Below are 20011 nucleotides of genomic sequence, written 5' to 3' on the forward strand. Positions count from 1 at the left end.
TTAAAACACTGTAGGTGATGGAAGTTGAGATCACAGGCAGCTCTTTCAACCACCAGTGCACAAGAGTCTTTGCAACAGATTATATAACCCAAGTGTTGGATCGCATGATACCCCACTTCTCCTCTCATTTTCAGGTACTGGGGACCTTAATCAAGGTGCTGCTGTATGAGCCACTGGAAGAGTCATAATGCCTCTGACATGGAACATAGAATCAACCAGGTTGGAAAAGACCTTCAAGATCATCCAGTCCAACCCCTACCCCAGCACTGGCAAGGCCACCACTAACTCATGTCACTGAGGGCCTCATCCACATGGTGTGTGAACACTTCAGGGACAGTGACTCCAGCCCTGCCCTGGGCAGCCTGTTCCAATGCCTGAGCACCCTCTGGGGAAGGAATTGTTCCTCATCTCCATCTAAACCTCCCCTGATGCAATTTGAGGCCATTTCCTCTTGCCCCATCCCTTGTTCCTTGAGAGCAGAAATCAGCCCCCTCCTGGCTCCGTCATCCTATCAGGCAGTTGTAGAGAGCAATAAGGTCCCCTATGAGCCTTCTGTTCTCCAGACTAATCTAGGACTTGTTGGTTGGGAAAATTTCTCAGACCTCTGGGAACATATTTGCAAACACCTTGGGTGGGTTATGAGAGTGTCTTAACTGTTCTGACCTGATACAATGATCCTGATGCAGGCCTCCATATATTGCAATGAAAGCTTTACAACATCAATATTTTCCAGTCTCTTATTTGATTCTCTCTTCTGCAGATGAACAGAGAGCCATGTGCAAAGGGCAACACACCCTGCCCCTTAATTTACCCAAGCAAACAAAATGGATTCACTGAGCTGGTCGCTGCAAAGAGCAAGCAGGAACTAAAATTTCCCATAGATGCCTAAATACCTTTTTCTGTTTTGATAAGTCAGTCTCCCTAAAACATACAAGGTCTCCAGGCTTTAGTTTATCATAGATATATATAATTAATTTTAAGTAACTGAAATTTTATCTCTGAGCACAGTCAACAGAAAGAAAACTATAAATTTCATTTCAGTACTACAAAATTAGCTGAGAACCCTGATAAAAAGAGGGGTTTTGTCTTTGGCCTTCTCTTCGCACTGATCTGGCTACACCAGTTGTTACATTTCAGTTCTGACATTCAAGTCATGCTGAGTAATTTTCCCACAATGTTTCCCAAACAAAAGCATTTTTTTTCCCCACTCATGTGTCTCCTGGGTTTGGAAACTGTAGAAAAATATCTCCTTATTTAGGATCCTATTTAGGATCTAAGACCCAGCCAACTATTGTATTGCAGTGCTAGATTTCACCATCTATCAATGATCAAAATGATACAAATTGACCCGGCAAAAGCATACTTTTTCAGTTACTAAATAACAGATAGTAATTTCATAACATGATAAAACCCTCCTTATGGCTGGGTTTTTTTACTGGTTGAAGCATAACCTAATACTTTCCCAAGCACCTTATACCTTTGTGAGAGCAGAAATCTTTTTATGTGTATATCCAAAACTATTAAATTGCTTAGCTATTCCAAGATAGTCACCTGGAATGGCAGAGATCTTGAAAAGGATATAATCTGTTGCTAAGAGATTATGTTTTTGCAACCCTGGCCTTTACCATCTATAAAAGAACAGTGCATATTACTAGCTTGGTATTTCACACATGACAAACCATAGCTTCAGGAAAATTGGACGGGTCATAGCATGGCAGGCTGGTTTCATAAAGCTGTTCGTGGGTTAGGACTGAATCACTCCACAGCTTTTTCAGACTTAGGATAACACAGGATCATACATGCCTTGTTTATTCTTGCTGCACTTTCACCTTTCCTTCTCTCTGTAGGAGGGGCAAAGCAACAGTGATTTCTGTAGGGTTCTTGTTTGAACTGAAGCAAGAGATTAGGCTACACAGCCTCTTGCAGCAAAATACCCTCGGCTGCAGGACAGAGGTGTTTTGAGCGAGGTCCTTTGGGGAAGAGAAATGATTGATACCTTTCATTAGGACCTAATCAGCTTAACCTGAGGTACAAGAGAAGCTTCTATCAGCTTTTGCCTTTAAGATGCCAGTGTAACACAAAGTTACACAAAAACCCCATTTCATCCAGCATAAAAAAATGGGTGCATTTGAGCACCTATCGATCAGCATGATGTATTGAAAGTGCCACAGGAGTTCAGGTAAAACAAAATTCGTACAATGTGTCATAGAGTTCAGATTGAAAGGCAAGATGAGGAGCTTCCTGAAGCAACAGTGATTTATTTCTTCTGAGGAACTGGAAGAAAAAAAGCCAGTAAACTGTAGATACCAGTTCTGTATCTTATGATTGACTTTTTAATTTTTAATGTTATGGATTTACCACACCGGTCTGGTTTTATGAAATATAAAAAGTACTGATTAGGCCAGTGAACTTTGAATGTGCATTCAGAAATCTCCTTTAGTGGTCAGAATGTACTGGGCATGCATTTGCCTTGGAGTCTTCCTCCTCATTTTCTAGCTGTGCTCCTGCACTGCCTCCAAGACTGAGCTGAGCTTCACCACTCAGACTAAGAGGTGTTTCCCCACCAGCTTTTTTCATAAAAGAACTTTCTGTGTATTTTCACCTGTGACATTTCTCAGATATGTTTTGGGGGATATTGAATATTTCTTATGAAGCAAGTTTAAGATGTGCTAATTAAGTTAATGAATAAAAAGAAAATAGCACTTGAGAAGCACTGGCCAAACTGGAAATCAGATAAGGCTCCTGTGCAGTTAAGACGTAAATTCTGGAACAGCTTTTCAAGAGTATTATGGCGTAAATATCAGCCTGAAATCCAACTACATCACAGGATCATCCTTATTTTTTGGCCATTTGTTATTCAGTTTCAGTATCTCTGATAGACCATTAGTACCTATAAGCCAAGAGGTACCATTGGTAATCCTAGTATGATGAAACATGGAGCAAAATTTCAGTTTGTTTACACTAGGAGCACTTGTTGCTAAAAATGTCATAGTTACTATATTTTAACTATTATTCCAGCACTAGCATAGATAGGTTATCTTTTTCTGACCAGCCCTCAAGGTGAGAGCGAACACATTTTGAAACATAATTTATTATTAGGTGGTGTTTAGTCTCCTAAAATATGGGTCAGGCAGATCTGGAGAAAAAGTCGTCCATATCTCTATACTTGCAAAACTTGGAAGCAGAACAGTGCATGATCAAAGAGTCCAAATGCCATTTTGCAACTTCGTGATCAGTAGCATGATCCACTCTCTCTGCTCCCTTTTCTATTCCTCTGCAAAACCTGTGTAGGATGTTTCCTGACCACGACCGCAGATGTGCCATGTTTCATGTTCTTGTAGTCAGGTGATACTCAGAATTGAAAAGGCTCCATATGAAGCAAGGTATGCATTTTCAGAGGACCATACCAGAAAATATATGTTGATGAGCACTCCAGTAAAGATATGCCTTAAATCTACCTTTTGGGGTTTGTTAGGGGAGTTGAAATTAATAATTTAGAAAGGTGTTATATTAATGTTAGAGAAGAAAAGAAAGTGTTTTTAAAGCTAACAACATTTCAAATTGCAACTCTCCCACAATCCTTCTGATTTAGATTTAAATTTAGATTTAAATACATTTTTGCTGAACTAAAATTCCTTTCCCCATGTCCATTCTTTTGAGTTTCTTCTATTCCAGGCTCAACTTTGCATTTAGTATACCATCTGAGGCAAACTTAGATTCTCTTTCCTCAGTATGCGTCCGTACTTAGCCTAACTAAAATTAGGTTAAATAGAAGAAAAAGGGAAAAACCAATAAAAGTAGTATAAAATTGAAAGAGAACCTCAAGAAACAAGAACACAACAAAACCAAGCCTAGAGACCTAGTGAATGTTGACTATGTCTTCTTCTGATGCCTTTTCTATCTACATGTTATTGTGCCTTAGCTGTTATAGCCTGACATCCTTGGGGTAAAATCATAGCATGGGAAAAGCCAATGGCAAAACTCCCACTCTGACCATTGCACTGATATGTTCAATGAATATTACAAAACCTATATACTGTATGACTACAGGACAACCACAGCTACCTACTTTCTGAGCCCTATTTGAACTTCCAGTCTACACTTCTGTATTAAGCATTTGACTTATGTAGGGAGGATTTTAATTAATATAAGATTCAAAGAGTAGTAATCTTTGAAACCATGCTTACATTATCACTTTATCAGTTGTGTAGTGTGCAGGATGCCTCATGGAGCTGCAATCTATGTATCCTTACATAACAGGCATTAAGAAGCAGTTACACAACTTAATGCAAACACCACCAACAGGTGGAAATCTATGGCACAGGCAGGATCTTGAGTAATCATCAGAGCAGTGCCAGAGAGTAAATTCTACCTACAAAAAAACATTTGGGGTTTTTTTTTCATGTTAAATGCATTTTAGGGGATGCTCTGCATTTCAGTTGCTGGTTGCCATAATAGAGAGTCTGCTACAAAGTGGCTTTTTATTGTAAACTGTTTATCCTTCAAAACCTGTTGATACAAACTTTGACCAAGACTGCCACAAACTCTGTGTGCACTTCAACTCATATCTTTACTGACTGCAATAATAAACTTTTGGTCTAAAACAAACAGGTCATTAGCAAACAGATACTTTTGTGCACTGCGGTTACTTGGGCCCCTCTCCTGCTGTGATCCCATTTTTCACTCGCTTTTCACATGCTTAGTGTGTGATGTCTGAGCACAACTGCCAGGGCCTCGCAGCTTTCTCAGATCTATTAGGATTTGGAGAATATGCTCCATTTCTCTGCGCACAAAGTTTAGTGGTGTCCCTTACTTGTAACTGTTAGTTGAGGCATTCTCAGGGTTTAACTTAGGTCACAGGGTATGTCTCAATTCAAGCAGCCATGCCCATATATTCTAAATTCAAGGAGTGATATCCAATTATCATTGTACTACCTGCGAGATATTTTTCAAAGTTGATACAATTTCTTGATAAATAAATTCTATTTTGTGAGGAAGTTGCATTCCAAGCCCTTTTTAGATACTTTATAGTGCAGCAGCTGAAGCGCTCTACAAACTGTTTTATGTGACATCTTACAGTCACTTTTACATCAATGGAAATCGGGATGACTACAGATTTTTACTGGTATAACAAACCAGACTTTCTTTTCCTCTGCCATTATAAAAGGCTGACATGTATGGCAAGACATAACTGTGTGGTCAGAAATACTTTTTAAAAGATGCATAGTTTATCACAATTTAACTGCATTAAATCTTTAGAAATCACTCAGGTATTTTAAACACCATCAAGGCTGGAAGAAAACACAGAGCCTATCTTTTAATATGTGGCATTGCCTGCTTCGTTGACTGAGGCATTCACAATGGTTTGAGAGGTAAAGTGTTTGAATCAAATACATTCAAACAGTAGTTCTCTATGACTGGGACACACAGAATTGCGCTGTATTCTGGGGAACAGGAATGCTGAAAGAAGAGAAAATTTAGGTTTTGACCTTTTACACAGCCTGATAAAAATCCACACATCCAATTTTACTTCTAACCCATCAGTCTAAGGAGGCATCTTATTTCCCCTGTTGAGACTCCTGTTTTTGGGTTTCCAACTGTCCAAACATAATCACCTGGAAATACTTAAATACATTCAGTCACTGAAAAGCCTACCCAACAAAGGCCAAGGACCAGGTTTAAGAATCACCTGAAAATCCAACCCATCCTAATTTACCTTTCCTAATGTTTTTCCCTCCTCTCTCAACAGAAAGAAAATGCACCATTCCTTTGGGCTTTTTCTGATTAAAACTCGCTAGTGACAAAATATACCCTTCAGCTGGGAGGTGTGCAGTGAGCTAGATGGGGAAACAATCAATATGAAAAATAAGTCATCATCAAAACCATCATGCTGGTCCAGCCATAAAGGCAGCGGAAGGGTGGGAGGAATAACTGAGGGAGTGGCACAAAGTGGCAGAGCCATTAGAAGACATGTACGTGGGGCTGTGCTCAGGGTCATATCCTTCTGCTTGTGAAGAATAGTTCTGTTTCCTTTTGTTGAATGAGAATACAAATATGGGGGAGGGAGAGCCCCAGTAGGAAAACAGACTTCATAAAGAATGGGGTCAAATCACAGCTATAAAAAGTACATTCTTTACATGATTATCCAGGTTAAGGCTTAGTTCTGTTTTCTGGGGTTGACAAAGGGAAAGTAACTTATAACAGGCTTTTTCCCATATTTGAATTCCAAGTTAAAAATGAAAAGTAATCAGTTTTGCTTGTATGCCTACACTTCCATTTACCAGAATATAATTGTATTCATTCCCTAATTAAGCTAAATTCCATTTGTCAAGACCCATTAGAGCACAGTTGTGTCAATGGGAATAATCACCAAAGTAAGTTTTTCTTGAACAAGGTGTTTTTCTCAATGTGAAGTTTTGCTACAAGTTAAATCCAATTCAGGCATGCTTGGAAACACTATAATTATGCTGGTAAGGAGCATAACCTTTTTCTTAATGAAATAGGTTTCCAAAGCAGTTTCTATCACCTATGGTTTGGAAACCAGTTTACTGTCATATAGGCTACTTCCTTTCGTTGCCTGCTATTGGCATACATGGTTAAAAACTCTGCATATTAATTTAAGGATCTATGAGTACAGAAGACCCTGGAAAATGTGATGAAACATTTATTTACTATATTCTGAATTACTTTTACCTTCATCTTCATTTTTTTTAAGCCTTCTTTGTACTGGTGATTCCAGAATTGTCTGTCATCTATGACATCCTAATTGTATTGCTTTAACACAGGTAAGTACAAAATATCATTCCACAGACTTATTTTTAATCACAGATTTCTCTGCCTCGATTAAAAAATAACAATTTAGCAACATATAAAAAGATAATTGCAAAATAGGCAGTGATTCTGAAAGAAGTTATGCTGCTCTCTCCCAAATAATCCAGTTCACTTTGCTCAGTGCAAGACAATGAGTGTGAGAACATGAGAACCATCTATTTCCCACCCTTTCCTCTGCCTGTGAGCATCCTGAGCACTGTATGGGCACCTTTAACTGTATTTTCTTTCCTTTTATGCAAAAAAATAATGACAAAATAACGAGTGTCTTACCACATCCAGCCGATGTGTGGTCATGAACAAGGACATAAAATCTGCCTGGGTGAAGCCCGATTGATATTTAGAGGGGAGGTACCCAGTAGACATGCCAGGGATGATCTCTGTCCCCTGCTATTTTATCTGTCTTGATAAGGCATTTACACTTCTCCCATTACTGCCATGCCAGAATATATATGAACGTACGGCTATTCTTATCACACTCAGATAGGGTAGACAGATTACATGGGTTATACTAGGTCAGAAGTTTGAAGCAGAACAGATCGTCGCACAAGCTTCACAAGCTCTTTTTCAGTAGAAGGTGTTTATATATTTCTGTATAAACCAACAACTGTATAAAACTGTATAAACCCCATTCCCAAAGTATCCAAGCATTTCTCAAGCATTTATGCTAAATGTCATCTTGAAGGTTTTATTGGACATGAACGAATGGTTGAGATGAAGTGGTATTTGGCTTCTAGTAGTTTCTTTTGGTGCTATCTTGATAGCTATGGTTTCAAGATAAATATATTTCATAATAAGACTTAAATATTTCTATTTTAGTCAATTATTTTAATCTTGTTAATTTACTGAAGCCAGCAGTGAGATTTCTGGGTGGGACAGAGTCATATTAACATTTGCTATGAATGATGTAAGTTCAGACTGATGGTTGGATGTCATCTGGTAGCTTCTCCTGTAGAGGTACCCATTGCTGGCCAGCCGAGTAACCCCTTATTGGCCAGCTGAATAACCCATTACTCCCTACTCTATACTCCTTACTCCATAAACTCTATACACCTGCTTTATGATTTCCCTATTACAATCCTTTATGATTCCCATATTATACTATACAATCAGAAAGTATTAATATGTTTATAATTGTCTATAAAATGGCAAAATACTTACCACCCTGCTAGGATTTTGGCAAATATACTGAACTATTATTTGGAGAAGCTCTTAAGACTGCTGAATCTAAGTCCTGCAAGAGAAAGAAATACATGATCCACCAACACTTGGTTAACACACACTCATGTCATCCTTTGCAACCTGTGCAATCTTTACAGCCTCATGGGCCTTGGTAGCCAAAGGAAATCCAGCAAAGCCTGGATTGCTCAAAATTAATAATAGACTTAGACAACACTTGGCAATGAAAAGTAGTGTGTTCACTATGTTGGCATCTTTTCCCTTAAAGCACCTAGCATTCCAGTTTAATCTAAATATTTTTTATCTAGTACCATCCTTCTAACACAATGAATTATTGCATCTCCCATCATTTGGGAGTTGGACTACATGATGTTTGAAGGTCACTTCAACCCAAACTGTTCTATGATTCTATGATTTTACTGATGTCAGTATGTGTTTGTGCTCAATAAGTTTAGTCAGCAGTAATTACTTCAGATTTCATTATGAAAATGGTGGTTTTTAGCCATTTTATTGTGCAAACCAACTTTTATTTAAATCCTTATAACAGAAAATCTGTGACCAATAAATGTACTGAAGGAAAAGCATACAAGCAGAAAATGTCATAGAATCATAGAATAGTTAGGATTGGAAAGGACCTCAAGATCATCTAGTTCCAACCCCCCTGTCATGGGCAGGGACACCTCACACTAAACCATATCACCCAAGGCTTCATCCAACCTGGTCTTGTCATGAAATTCCATATGCCATAGACAATTTCTGCAGCAATATCATTGCAGCAATGTAATCAAAGATGTTTTCAGCATCTGTTTAATAAATTTCAACTTCTAATGGTGGCAATTTGAGCTTAATAAAAATCAGAGGGGTTGGACTGCAACCGATGGCAACAATGCTAGACAGTTTCACAGGAAGCACCCAGTAGGTGACTTTGGGAAGTTATGGACTCCACCTTTCATATTTTGGCTATTTCAGCTGTAATCAGTGTAAGCTTTAAGATTAATGTAATACATTAACCTTAATGTGGTGCAGTCAGATGTAAGAGCCAACCAATTCTCAAATGTTCTGAACAGGTTTTAATAATGTCTTGCACTAGAGCTGGTTGGATACCTTTTGCATGAAAGAATCGATGGCAAGTATTATATAAAGTTAGTCTTTATGAGAATTTTTGTTGTTGTTCAGCTCTCTTTTCATCCAGAGACATGAGTAATTGTGGCCCGATAACTTGTTGAAAAATGAAGATGTTAGCTCAGGAATGCTGCAACACTGCTTTATGGAGATGGAAAATGAGCTCACAGTTTAATAGTGCCTTATCAATAATGTCATTATGTTTCAGGACAGATGTAGTTCATGTGTTTCCTGCCTTCATTCTCCTCTCGGTGCCAGGATGTTTGGCTAGGTTAAATGTGGTGCAACATCTGCCCTGGCATAATGCATCTTGTGAGATCTTGCCTGAGATAGCAGTTCATGCACTAAAATCCATCTCTCCATGTCTCTGCAGCAATATTTCTGAATAGGCAAGCATTTCAGTTTTCCATCTCAGAAATCTTTGAACAGACAGGTGAACACAGACTAACTTCCCTCTTTTCTCTTTCCAGAGACATCATTGCACATACATGTGACAATATTTCCAATATGTTTAGCAATCCAGGGCAGTTTGCAGCAGAATGATGTTAATAAATATTACAGGCATAAATTCATTCAAGTCCTGACCCTTGAACATTTGCTCAGCTGAATAGTGTCCTCTCAGGACAGGAATCTCAGCGATGCTGAAGAGGCCTGCAACATATGTATTACTCACAGGAGCCATGGTGCAAGACTGGAAAGTCACTTCCAGCTCATTATGCATGTATGGTTTCAGTTCTCCTAATGGCAGGCTTACCCAGATAACCACACTTTAACTACACAGCAGTGGGAGTAAGAAAAACTACAAGCATTCAACATAAGTGTCACAGCAATATGTGCAGTACACAGCTCTCCACAGCAACTGGGATTAGCTGATAGCTGCTGCTGTGCCATACTTCAAACCAGAGTTTTCCATGAAGAGGAAACAGGACAGAATGAAGGCTATGAGGAGTTCTCACAATTTTACATCAGCACATCTAAATGTTCATAACAGGCCTGTTATACTGGAGAGAACAAGAGTCAAGATGCAAGGACCATAAAAGGCAATAAGAGAGAAATCTATGTATGAATAAGAGGAAGGAAAAAGTAGATTTACAATTCAGTGGCGATGGAAATCCACTGATGAATGATTCTGAGAAAGCGGAAATGTGTTGTGTCTTTTCCACTACTGCAGACACCTAACAATTCAGTGACTGCTTTATCCAATTCCTCAAGTATCCTAGAGAAGGGTTTTTTTATATTCTGATTCTTTCTATATGCATGCCTTAAAATATTCCCTAGCATGTTCTATTTTCTGACTTAAGCTCCTACCACGTAATTAGAATTAATTTTGCTAAACTTCAGGACACAACTAACTTTCAGATTGAAAACCTTAAATAATTTCACTTTTTTATCATCTGCTATTTCATCTCATTTCACATAAAGTAGTAAAATTCTAACTTTCCTTTATCTTTCCTTCATATTTTCATTATAGAATCTTCTTGCCTTTTTTATACCCTCTAAAATATGTATCAGTTCAGCCTTCCTGATTTTATTTCTATATCCTTGATTTTTATTTTCATCCTCAGATATGTCTTCTTGTTTCTATTTTTAATCACATTTCATTTAGATTTGCAAGTCTCAAAAGTGATCCTGGTGCAGCTTTTTCAGCTGGGAGAGGGAAGGGCAGAGACACAGCTCACTCCACATCAGAAGATTCAGGTTTTAGTCTTCTTAAATAAACCCTTACAAGAAATTAGATTATTAGATACAAACATCTAGGCAAATCCAGTTGCTGATATGATAAGGTAGAATGTGACTAGTAGATACTCAGATGAGAGAAAACAGATTTGGTGCTCATCAGGTGAGAAAGTCTGAAATGGCAAAACAGGAAACCATTGTGGCATCTTAATCTAGAAGAGTTAAACATCTGGAACAGTACTGCATATATCATGACCACAATATTGTAACCCCAGCTCTGGCCCAAGAAGAGCTGTGATTCTGTCTCTCCAGCCAAGTGCTAAACCCACAGGGTCTGTGTGGTACCAGATGTTGCTCTAGTACACTTAGAAGGGATGATAATTTGGAGGTTTATTGAAAAAGCATTGATATCAAAAGTGGAGTGGACTTACACATCCAAACAAGTCATACAAATGATTTGCCATACTCCACTTCTCTGTCTGGTTTCTCTGTGCCTTCTACAATCTAGAAAAAGCATCTTATATCCTACTTAGTCCTGCTAATATGGAGAGATTACTGAGAGGAAAAGCTGAACTGGACTGAAGGGCAAAGGTATGGGGTGAGTTTCATTCAGCTAAGCTTAGATATCTGTATCTCTATCTCACTCTGGAAAGAAAAAAATCTTTTCCAGGACACAGTTCATCTGATCCCAAAGTAGATGCCTTAAATACTCAGATGCATTGCTCATAACAGCCTCTCAACGACCACCTTTCTGCACTGAATACAACATTAGGTTAAGGTCACTATTTCAGATACAAACCACTGACTTTTAGTGACAGGCAGGGTAAATTCCAGCCCAGCTGACAAGCCTTGATAGTGTGGTACAAAGCAAATAAATGCAGAGTTTATTTAGATGCACAGGACTGACATGGAGTCCAGAGATACCCCCTGGAACAGCTCATGGAAACCATAGTCAGGGCTTTGAAATATGAAACTATAAACAACTTCAGACTCATCATTACAGACTCAAATCTACTCCATCAGTACTTTCCAGCTTGGCTCCCATCTTCCCTGCAGGGTTCCTTCAGTCCTTGGAGTAGACATTATCCTCCCACTGAGGATCTTCAAGGATCTAGCTGCAATAGAGCTAATTATAGGTAATCTGCTGATATATGGTTAAATATGCATGCCAGCACAGTTTGTGGGTTATATGGTATGCTCTGCTATGCCGACATTGAACTGGAATAAATACCAGCTTGGACTGCAGGAGATTAGTGATCTGAAGCACCTGTTGTGTGACAAAGACAACCCAAGCTGGGATGTCAGTTAAAACAAATTCCCTTAAATAAGGATGCCTTGACACGTATGTATTGGGAGATACAAGTCTTCTTTAATCACAGTTAAGGAGTCAGTATTTAATATTTACTTTTTACTACAGACCAGAGGAGGCATGAGCAGAACTACTAACCACTCAATGAGCCACAAATATAGTCAGAAGAGACAATTTTTCCACTAAGGAGGCTGGAAGCTAAAAATACAAGGCAAAGGCTGAAGGGCAGCCAAATGCATGGGGTGATACTCTTTATCAGTGATCAAATGGCTGGTCTGTGTCCAAGGACTGTTCTCTGTCCCTCAACACTGGTTAAATACAGCCCAGAGACTGACAGTGGAGATGAGAAAAGCCTCTAGACTGTAGAAAAAAATATTGCATGGAATGATGTCTTTCACACTGTCCTTAACATGAAGCCAAAGATCCCAATCAGTGCAAGACTGCATGAGTTACTGGCTACTTTTCTGTAAAACAGACAGCAGAATCTGCTTCTAAATGACTGACTCTACCAGCACTGTCTGAGGTCTGATGAAACCAGTAGTGGGATTTGTTTATGAGTAGCCTCGAATTGGATCAGAAAGTTGTTTTACAGAAACTGCTGTGCAAATCATAACGTGAGCCTTAGGAGAGGTCCAAGGCACTGAAGAAATCCCAACTGGACTGTAAACACAAGCCTGGAAAGGGGTTTTCTCCTATGCCAAAGCCCCCGAAGTGCCTCCAGTCTTAACACAAGGAGCTGCAAAAATAGGAATATGTTCTACACAATAATACAGAGTGATTCTGTCTTCTTCACCTAACAAAAGTTAACCAATACAAAAATAAACATACCTTAATTGCAGAATCCTGGTTGGAAAGTCGAGGAGAAATGATGTGCTCCCAAAACCTTATGCAACCGTCACAGACACCGAGAGTTCAAAAATAGACAGGAGACACCCAGTGAGCATGATGGGTTTCAGAGCAAAGTCCAAAATATTCTGTTCAAGCCATTTCTTTGAAGCTACCATCAAAAATGAAACAGCCAAAGGACAAACCAATACAAAACCCAAGCAATGAAATCTGCATCAAAAACACTAGTAACAGAGTATGAAAAGTCCAAATAAACTACTTGAGACTTCTAATTCCCTCTTCCAGGGCTAGCATGTAGCAGCATGTACGTACTTGAACATAACAGGATTTGTTCCTAGCCATGGTCTACTAAATGTATTTATATTTGGAATTGATCTATTGCACAATGTAATGAATAATGCAGTAATAACAGAGAATAAATTAGTTTCCTTGGCACCAAGTTCTGGATAGTAATAATCTTCAAATAACACATGACTCATTGGCAATTCCCTTTCTTATGCTAGTTTGAAGGGAACAATATTGAAGTTCATTAAATTATGCCCCTACACTAAGCCATATCCTGTTCAGGTAACCAGTTTATATAGGTGTGGCCGTGAGGTATATTTTCTGCTAATCAGGGTCCTGAGTTGAACATTATTAACCAAAAGCAGATATAAGAGTATGATGAACATGACATGAGTAAAGCAGTATCTTTAGGCAATTACATCCATGACAAAACAACTGTTACAACATAAAAGCTGAGCATAATCTATAAATGAATTAACAGTTACCTATTTTACATGTGGGAGAGAATTAGGGGGTTTTGTTCCCAAAAGAAAGTGCAGGTAATTTGGTTTGGAAACAATGCCTTCAATGTTAAGATCATAAAACTTCAGCTGTCACCAAGAACTGCAGAAGACATGCCACCACACCACAGGAGAATTCCTGGCCTCCTTGACATTCAGTCAAGAAATGTCTCCTTTCTGAGCATTCCTTTTTACTCTTTATAAAGTTTGTAAGAACAACACAGGGAGTAGAAATTCAGCACAGGGGAGGCAGGCAGTGGACACAACACACTACCAAACACTGCATAGTTAATTACAGCTGTGGGATCACGCCCAATTGATAGTGTGGGCCAAATATTCTGGGGTTTCTTAATTGCTTGTTGCTATATTAGCATTACTTTTATAGTGATTAGAAAAGGCGTGACTCATAAATGAGCCACCACAGGCATGACAAGTATTTCAAAGTGGAAAGAAATGCACTGGTGTTTCCTGATGCAGATCCACCTGCTGGCAAGGCAGTGAAAATGAAAGGGAACCTTATAGCAGATAAAATATTTTACTTAGGCCACACATGTTATTAAATACCTATTAGACATGAGTAGCGCAGAGTCTTGTGAGGAACAAAACTGATGAAGTCAGGTCCACAGTGCAAGCAGTTCAGAAAGACCAGACCCTTCCAGAGCTGGGAACCTGAAAGAGCAAATCCTCACTGTGACTGCATGGTTGATTCACATATCCACAGGTGGGTGCTTAGCTAATGGGTGTACTTACACCCACAGTGGAACACACATGCCAGCAGGCATGCACTTCTGTCCTGATTCAGGGTAACATATCCACACACTGAAGAAGAACCCACACTTCTCCAGGGTAATTTTCCAGTCTGTGCTAAGAGCATACTCCTCCACTGTTTTGTGCTCCCATCCCAATTTGGCCTCCCATCTTATATCTTTTTTCTCATTCATTTACCTGCTTGCATTTCTTTTGCCTTTTGATGTTTTTCAAAACCAAAGAAACACTATGCAAAAGCTGTGATAGTGAAATGTTTACCCAGTAAGGCCAGAAAGACGACAAAAGCTATCTGACATACAAAGATGGAGAAGTACAAACAAGAGCAGTCATGCCAGACACTTTAAGTATAGCCAAAGGCAGGGTCAGAGAGAGCAGAACGGTTAGAATCCTATCCTGAGCACTGCAGTAAGATTCAAGAGGTACTCATGTAAGTCATCACCAACCTCAAGACACTAAAAATACATTCCAATTTCTCTTGCACTGTGTAAGAAAAAAGTTTTTACATCAGAAACAGCTATTTCCTAGTGGAAGATTTTTGACCACAAAAGATTATCTAGATCTCTAAAAGGTATCTCTCACTTTAGGGCAGAACTAAAAGCAGGATGCAGAGGCTGACTATTGTTCCACCCCCTATCAGCTGCTAGTTGGCTATTTAGAAACTCATTAACTTCCTTAAGAGACCTTGACCCTAATTAGTGCCTGGACTGATCAGCCTGCCCCTTTCCCCTTCACCTCTGCCTCTCAGAGCCTTCCACAGTCATTAAAGGAAACTATACCCCTTTTTCCCATTTTTAAAAACAGAATTTATTGAGCTATCAGGATCTGCAAACAGGTGTTGAATTCTGCCTGGGAGCTTACCAGACCACTCCAGAATTCTCCAGTTTGCTTTGACACCCTAGTTCTTCATGAATATCACTCTTAAATCCTTCTTAAGCCAGGCTCAGTATTTCCTTTCCTTTGCCATTTGTACAACAGAATCTGTTTGAATTGTGATTGACGTGTCACCAGGGCCATTCAGCCAACTATACTGTTGATGCCAATCCTGCAGACTTTAACACTGGCGAGGGGGAAATGAACAAAAGATTAGCTCATTCCATCTTCCAAAATTATAATGTATTCTGTATGTAGGTATGTACCCGTATGCTCCACAATAGTGACAAAAAGAATTTATCAGTATAATAGAAAGGACTTCTCACTTGAATATCTGTCTAAATGAATGCAGTTAATCATACTAAGTTCAATAACTATATGAGCTGAAAGAGAAACAAACTGTAGAAAGCAAAATGAGAAAAGCTGTGAGTGCAAAGCATAAGCACAGTCTTACTCAGACACACAGCTGAATGCAAATGGACAGCTAATGCAAAATAGTTTTTATTTCCTGAATTTCTCAGGATGTCTGTAGAGGAAACTAAAGGTTGCCATGCCCTGAAACTGGTGAGTTGAGATGGCTGGACCTGTTTCCACTGCTGCACAGCCCCAGGTGCACTCATAATCCAGCTAAAGCCAACCTTTTCACAGGTAACTGTGATAGTCCTTATTCACCAAAATAAGGGGAAATATTGTCCTTGCACATGGAGTAGCTGAATAGTCAGTCCAAGGGCTGCACAGTAGTAATACTACTGAAACACCTCTCTAATTAATCTTAATTACTGTAAATGCCACCTAAAGACTCTTATTGTGGATATGGGCACAGATCTCCCATTGGCATTACAGGAAGGCATACTACAGCCATCATAATTGATTATCATAATTATATATTAATCATGACCCTATTTTTTTTTCAAAACAGCATTTGAAAAACATCATCACTACAACAACAGCAATCACGGCAGGAGTGAGGACAGGAATCTCCTGAAGGGTATCCTACCTGGAGCAATTATATGACCTTTCAATCAACAGATCTCTCAACTCAAAGACAGCCTGAAGAAAATAATGAAGTATTTTAACAAAACATGATGCACTGACACCCAAGGAGTTTCTTAACATTATATCTAAGAGAGGCATGAGGCTAAGAGGCCCATTTAAACTAACAGGCAATAGTCTGTTAAAAATACTCTAGTTCTGGCACCCTTACCTTGAGTGGTCACTTATTTACCAACCTTGCAGCTGCATTTATGGTCAAACTACTGATTAAGTTTTTCCTGAATTCTGTTACTGTTTCCCTGAGGATTTTTCCCTGAGGAATATTCCCTGCAATATTCCATATTCCATATACACAGGTACCCAAATCACACGCGCCTACTTTCTGCTTTCTCACATTCTCATACACAAATTTCCCATTCTATATTAACTATCATTTGTATTCAAACACAGTTTCACTTGCACACTCAGGCCTTTACAATTTCTTAAAGAAGAGTCTTTAAAAGGAAACATATTGAATAAGCAGACGTTTCCCTCCACTCTTCCTAAGTAAAAATTCCAATCTATATAATTCCTGGGACAAAAGACTTCTTCTTCAGGTAATTGTGGGGGACAGAAAACATTCCCAGACAAGAAGCACTTCCAGCTTTGTAAGCACAACTGATCAAATTTCAGATTTTCCATCCTGAAGAACACTGCAATATTTTCACATTCATCCTCTGCAGAAGTTAGGTGAAAAGTTGGAATCATGAACTCTAGAGAAATATTGCTATATCCTATAAATATATTCTCCTGACAGAATTGAACATTATCGCCTTACCCGTTCTCATTTTCAAATAACTCAAGGGCAACACATCATCTTCATGGTCTACACTGCTTTTCTGAATGATCCTTTCTGCAGTATTCTCAGGGCAATGAATTCAATTTGCCCTCAGAAATGACGGAGGCTCTCTGTGTTTGCAGGATGAAGCCCAATTTGAAGAACGTGGTTGGCTCAACAGCCTCGTTGTAAAATAGTCTTACTGCAGGCAAAGCAGCTTCATAAGAAAAGGTATTTTGTGATAGATAGGATTTATTTTTAACAAAGCTGTTGTATGTGAAATTTGAAGAGCAATAGATTTATTTGGCAAATATAGATGCAGAAAGAGGACCATTAGTTTAGCAATCCTGAAAAATTACTAGATTTAGACTCCCAAAGAACTCATTTTGAAAATATAAATTAGCCATCTATATTACTTGGATCCATTTTTAGAGGTATTTAGATGCCAAGTGCCCCTAGAGTTAAGATATTTAACAATAAACAGGAAGTTTTGATTAGAATAGCTATGTAATTAAAAAAAATCTTCAAATTTAGAGCCTACTGGCCAAGCAGAAAAAGCTATTATCATCACAATAGTCAACCACATAAATAAATCAGCAGCATGATTGATTGCAGTGGCCTTTACTCCTGATGGCTCTTTTCCCAGGCCATCTAGGGCACTTTGTCCAGTATGTTAAATCTGAAAGATAATAACCATTGTAGATAACAAAGCCATTTAGATACAAATATCAGGGCATATCCCTGCACAAGAACTATATCAGGATGCCCCCAGCTTTAGCATGGACAGACAAGAAATAAGAGGACAAGAGGAGCCACCTCTTTTTTGTGTGATCCATGCAAAATGGGATGCAAGGACAGTCCATGCATTGGGAAAAGCTGGGGCAGGTTCCCTTGCACACGAAGCTGTGGAAACCTCCCTGAAGAAGGCAGAGCAATGAAATATCAAGGTACTGTTTTCCCTGTTTCTCCTTTTTGTTTCTGGGGCCTCTGAGCAGCAAACTCCGGCTGTACCTGGCCTCCTCACTTCAAGAGAGCATAGGCTAAGACTAAAGGGTCCAAGCTGGCTATGACTGCACAGTAACACAGGAAGTATAAGAGCCTTTGTGTCCTTTTCTTTGGTAATGATTAAAATAGCTGATAAAGTGCAAAACAGTGCATGAATAACCTGGGATCATAGCAACAGCCTAGTGCCAAGGAGCTGTGTTAGCTGACCACCATCAACTGCCCAGCACCAACTACTGTTTCATTGCTCGCACAGCCTTTCCTGGCTGATGGCACACTCCCGGTGAGAGGAGCAGAGGTGTAAAAGCAATCAGGAAAGCAGCACTGCAACCCTGCACAAAGTGAGGGAGTGTTGGAAGGAAAGATTTACAATGATAATCTCACAAGCTTATTAAAGTAGCATAGGCAATGTCATGAAGTGAAGGAGACCCTATGAACATCAGTGTTTACTCAATTGAGTTTTTTCATTTTCAATTGAGCTTACTCAATTGAGTTTACTCAATTGAGCTGATCAATGAGCTCAATGAAAGGGGTAACTGAACAGAAGGCTGGCGAGAGAGGAAACAATAAAGGAGATGTGAGGATGAGAAGGCAGCCCACCACACCAGAAGGTGGCATTACATAGTAACTGCAGATGTGGTTTTAGAGGCATATTGGACAGATGGTAATGATCCCAACTACAGGGGGGAAATGAAGACTAGAAAGTGAAGAAATGAGGGATCAACACTGGTCATAGAAAAGGAGACTGAAAGGTTTGAGATCACTCTGCAACTGGGGATCTCAGCTGAGCTGACCCCTGACAGGAAGTGAAGGAGGAAGGGAACATTGAATCATAGAATATTTTGGGTTGGAAGGGACCTTCAAAGGTCATCTAGTCCAACCCCCTTGCAATGATCAGGGACATCTTCAGCTAGATCAGGTTGACCAGGACATGTGGCATTTGTTGTCCTGGAGAGGAACATCTTTCCAAACTACCTATTAGTAGCCACAGATTAAAGCTTAGAAGACAAGTCAAAAACGTCTCGGTGACTGAACTTATTTCACTCACATCTGCTGTTCCTGAGGGATGTAAGCTTTGGTCTATTCTATTTTGAATTACCTGATAATAAATTATTACGTAATTAATATATCCCAAATGATTCAAGGAAATTATGCTTGCCTTCGTATCATTGCTTGCTTGCAATATTGAAACAGCAACACTAAATAATAATAATTATTGATAATGCAAATAATCTGAACAGGTCAATGAAAGGCCCAGGAGATGGAGCAGCTCCTAGAGGATGGTGAGATGTCTTCACCAGATTTCATATGTGTGAGTCACTTTGCTTTTTTTTGTCATGTGTTGTCTGTTTATAAGTACACCACTGACACCATCTCCTGGCCACTTGGTATCTGGAGTAGAATCTTTTAAAGATATCTGAAAGACTGGAATTAAAGGTATTGCAAACATAGAAAATACCATCTTTGCTGTATTTTATGTACATTCATACTCACTTATTTACCTAAAATAATACCACGCCACCCTGCCCCAGAATTAGATGTAGGGTGAATGCATTTCAACTACATTTGCTTTTCTTTACCATAAGGTTTCCAGCAAGGTGTATCTGAATAGTCTAATATCAGTTTATATTTTCAGAACTGGATATTGATTTTGGTATATCTTGCTTTGAAGCCCACTGAGAAAACCCAAAACTAATATTAAGGAAAAGCCTGTGAAAACAGACCATTTCTCAGTGTTTCAAGTTCAGCACTTTAAACCTTACATATTTTCTGAAATATCGCTAATGTACCTTGACCAGCTATTGCTGTTGAAGA

At 39.1% G+C, this 20011-nt stretch overlaps 1 protein-coding gene across 1 annotated transcript in view; it reads right to left on the reverse strand.

The window, feature by feature from the left end:
* The window catches only part of GPAM (glycerol-3-phosphate acyltransferase, mitochondrial), a 48908-nt gene extending 35638 nt beyond the window's left edge, over positions 1-13270 (reverse strand). Inside the window, exon 1 of the mRNA XM_034062160.1 lies at positions 12944-13270. The gene's annotated coding sequence lies outside the window, so the exon portion shown is untranslated. The remainder of the gene's footprint in view (positions 1-12943) is intronic.
* Positions 13271-20011: the final 6741 nt, after the last annotated feature.

Source organism: Melopsittacus undulatus, chromosome 4 (assembly GCF_012275295.1).
Source record: "Melopsittacus undulatus isolate bMelUnd1 chromosome 4, bMelUnd1.mat.Z, whole genome shotgun sequence".
NCBI lineage: Eukaryota > Metazoa > Chordata > Aves > Psittaciformes > Psittaculidae > Melopsittacus > Melopsittacus undulatus.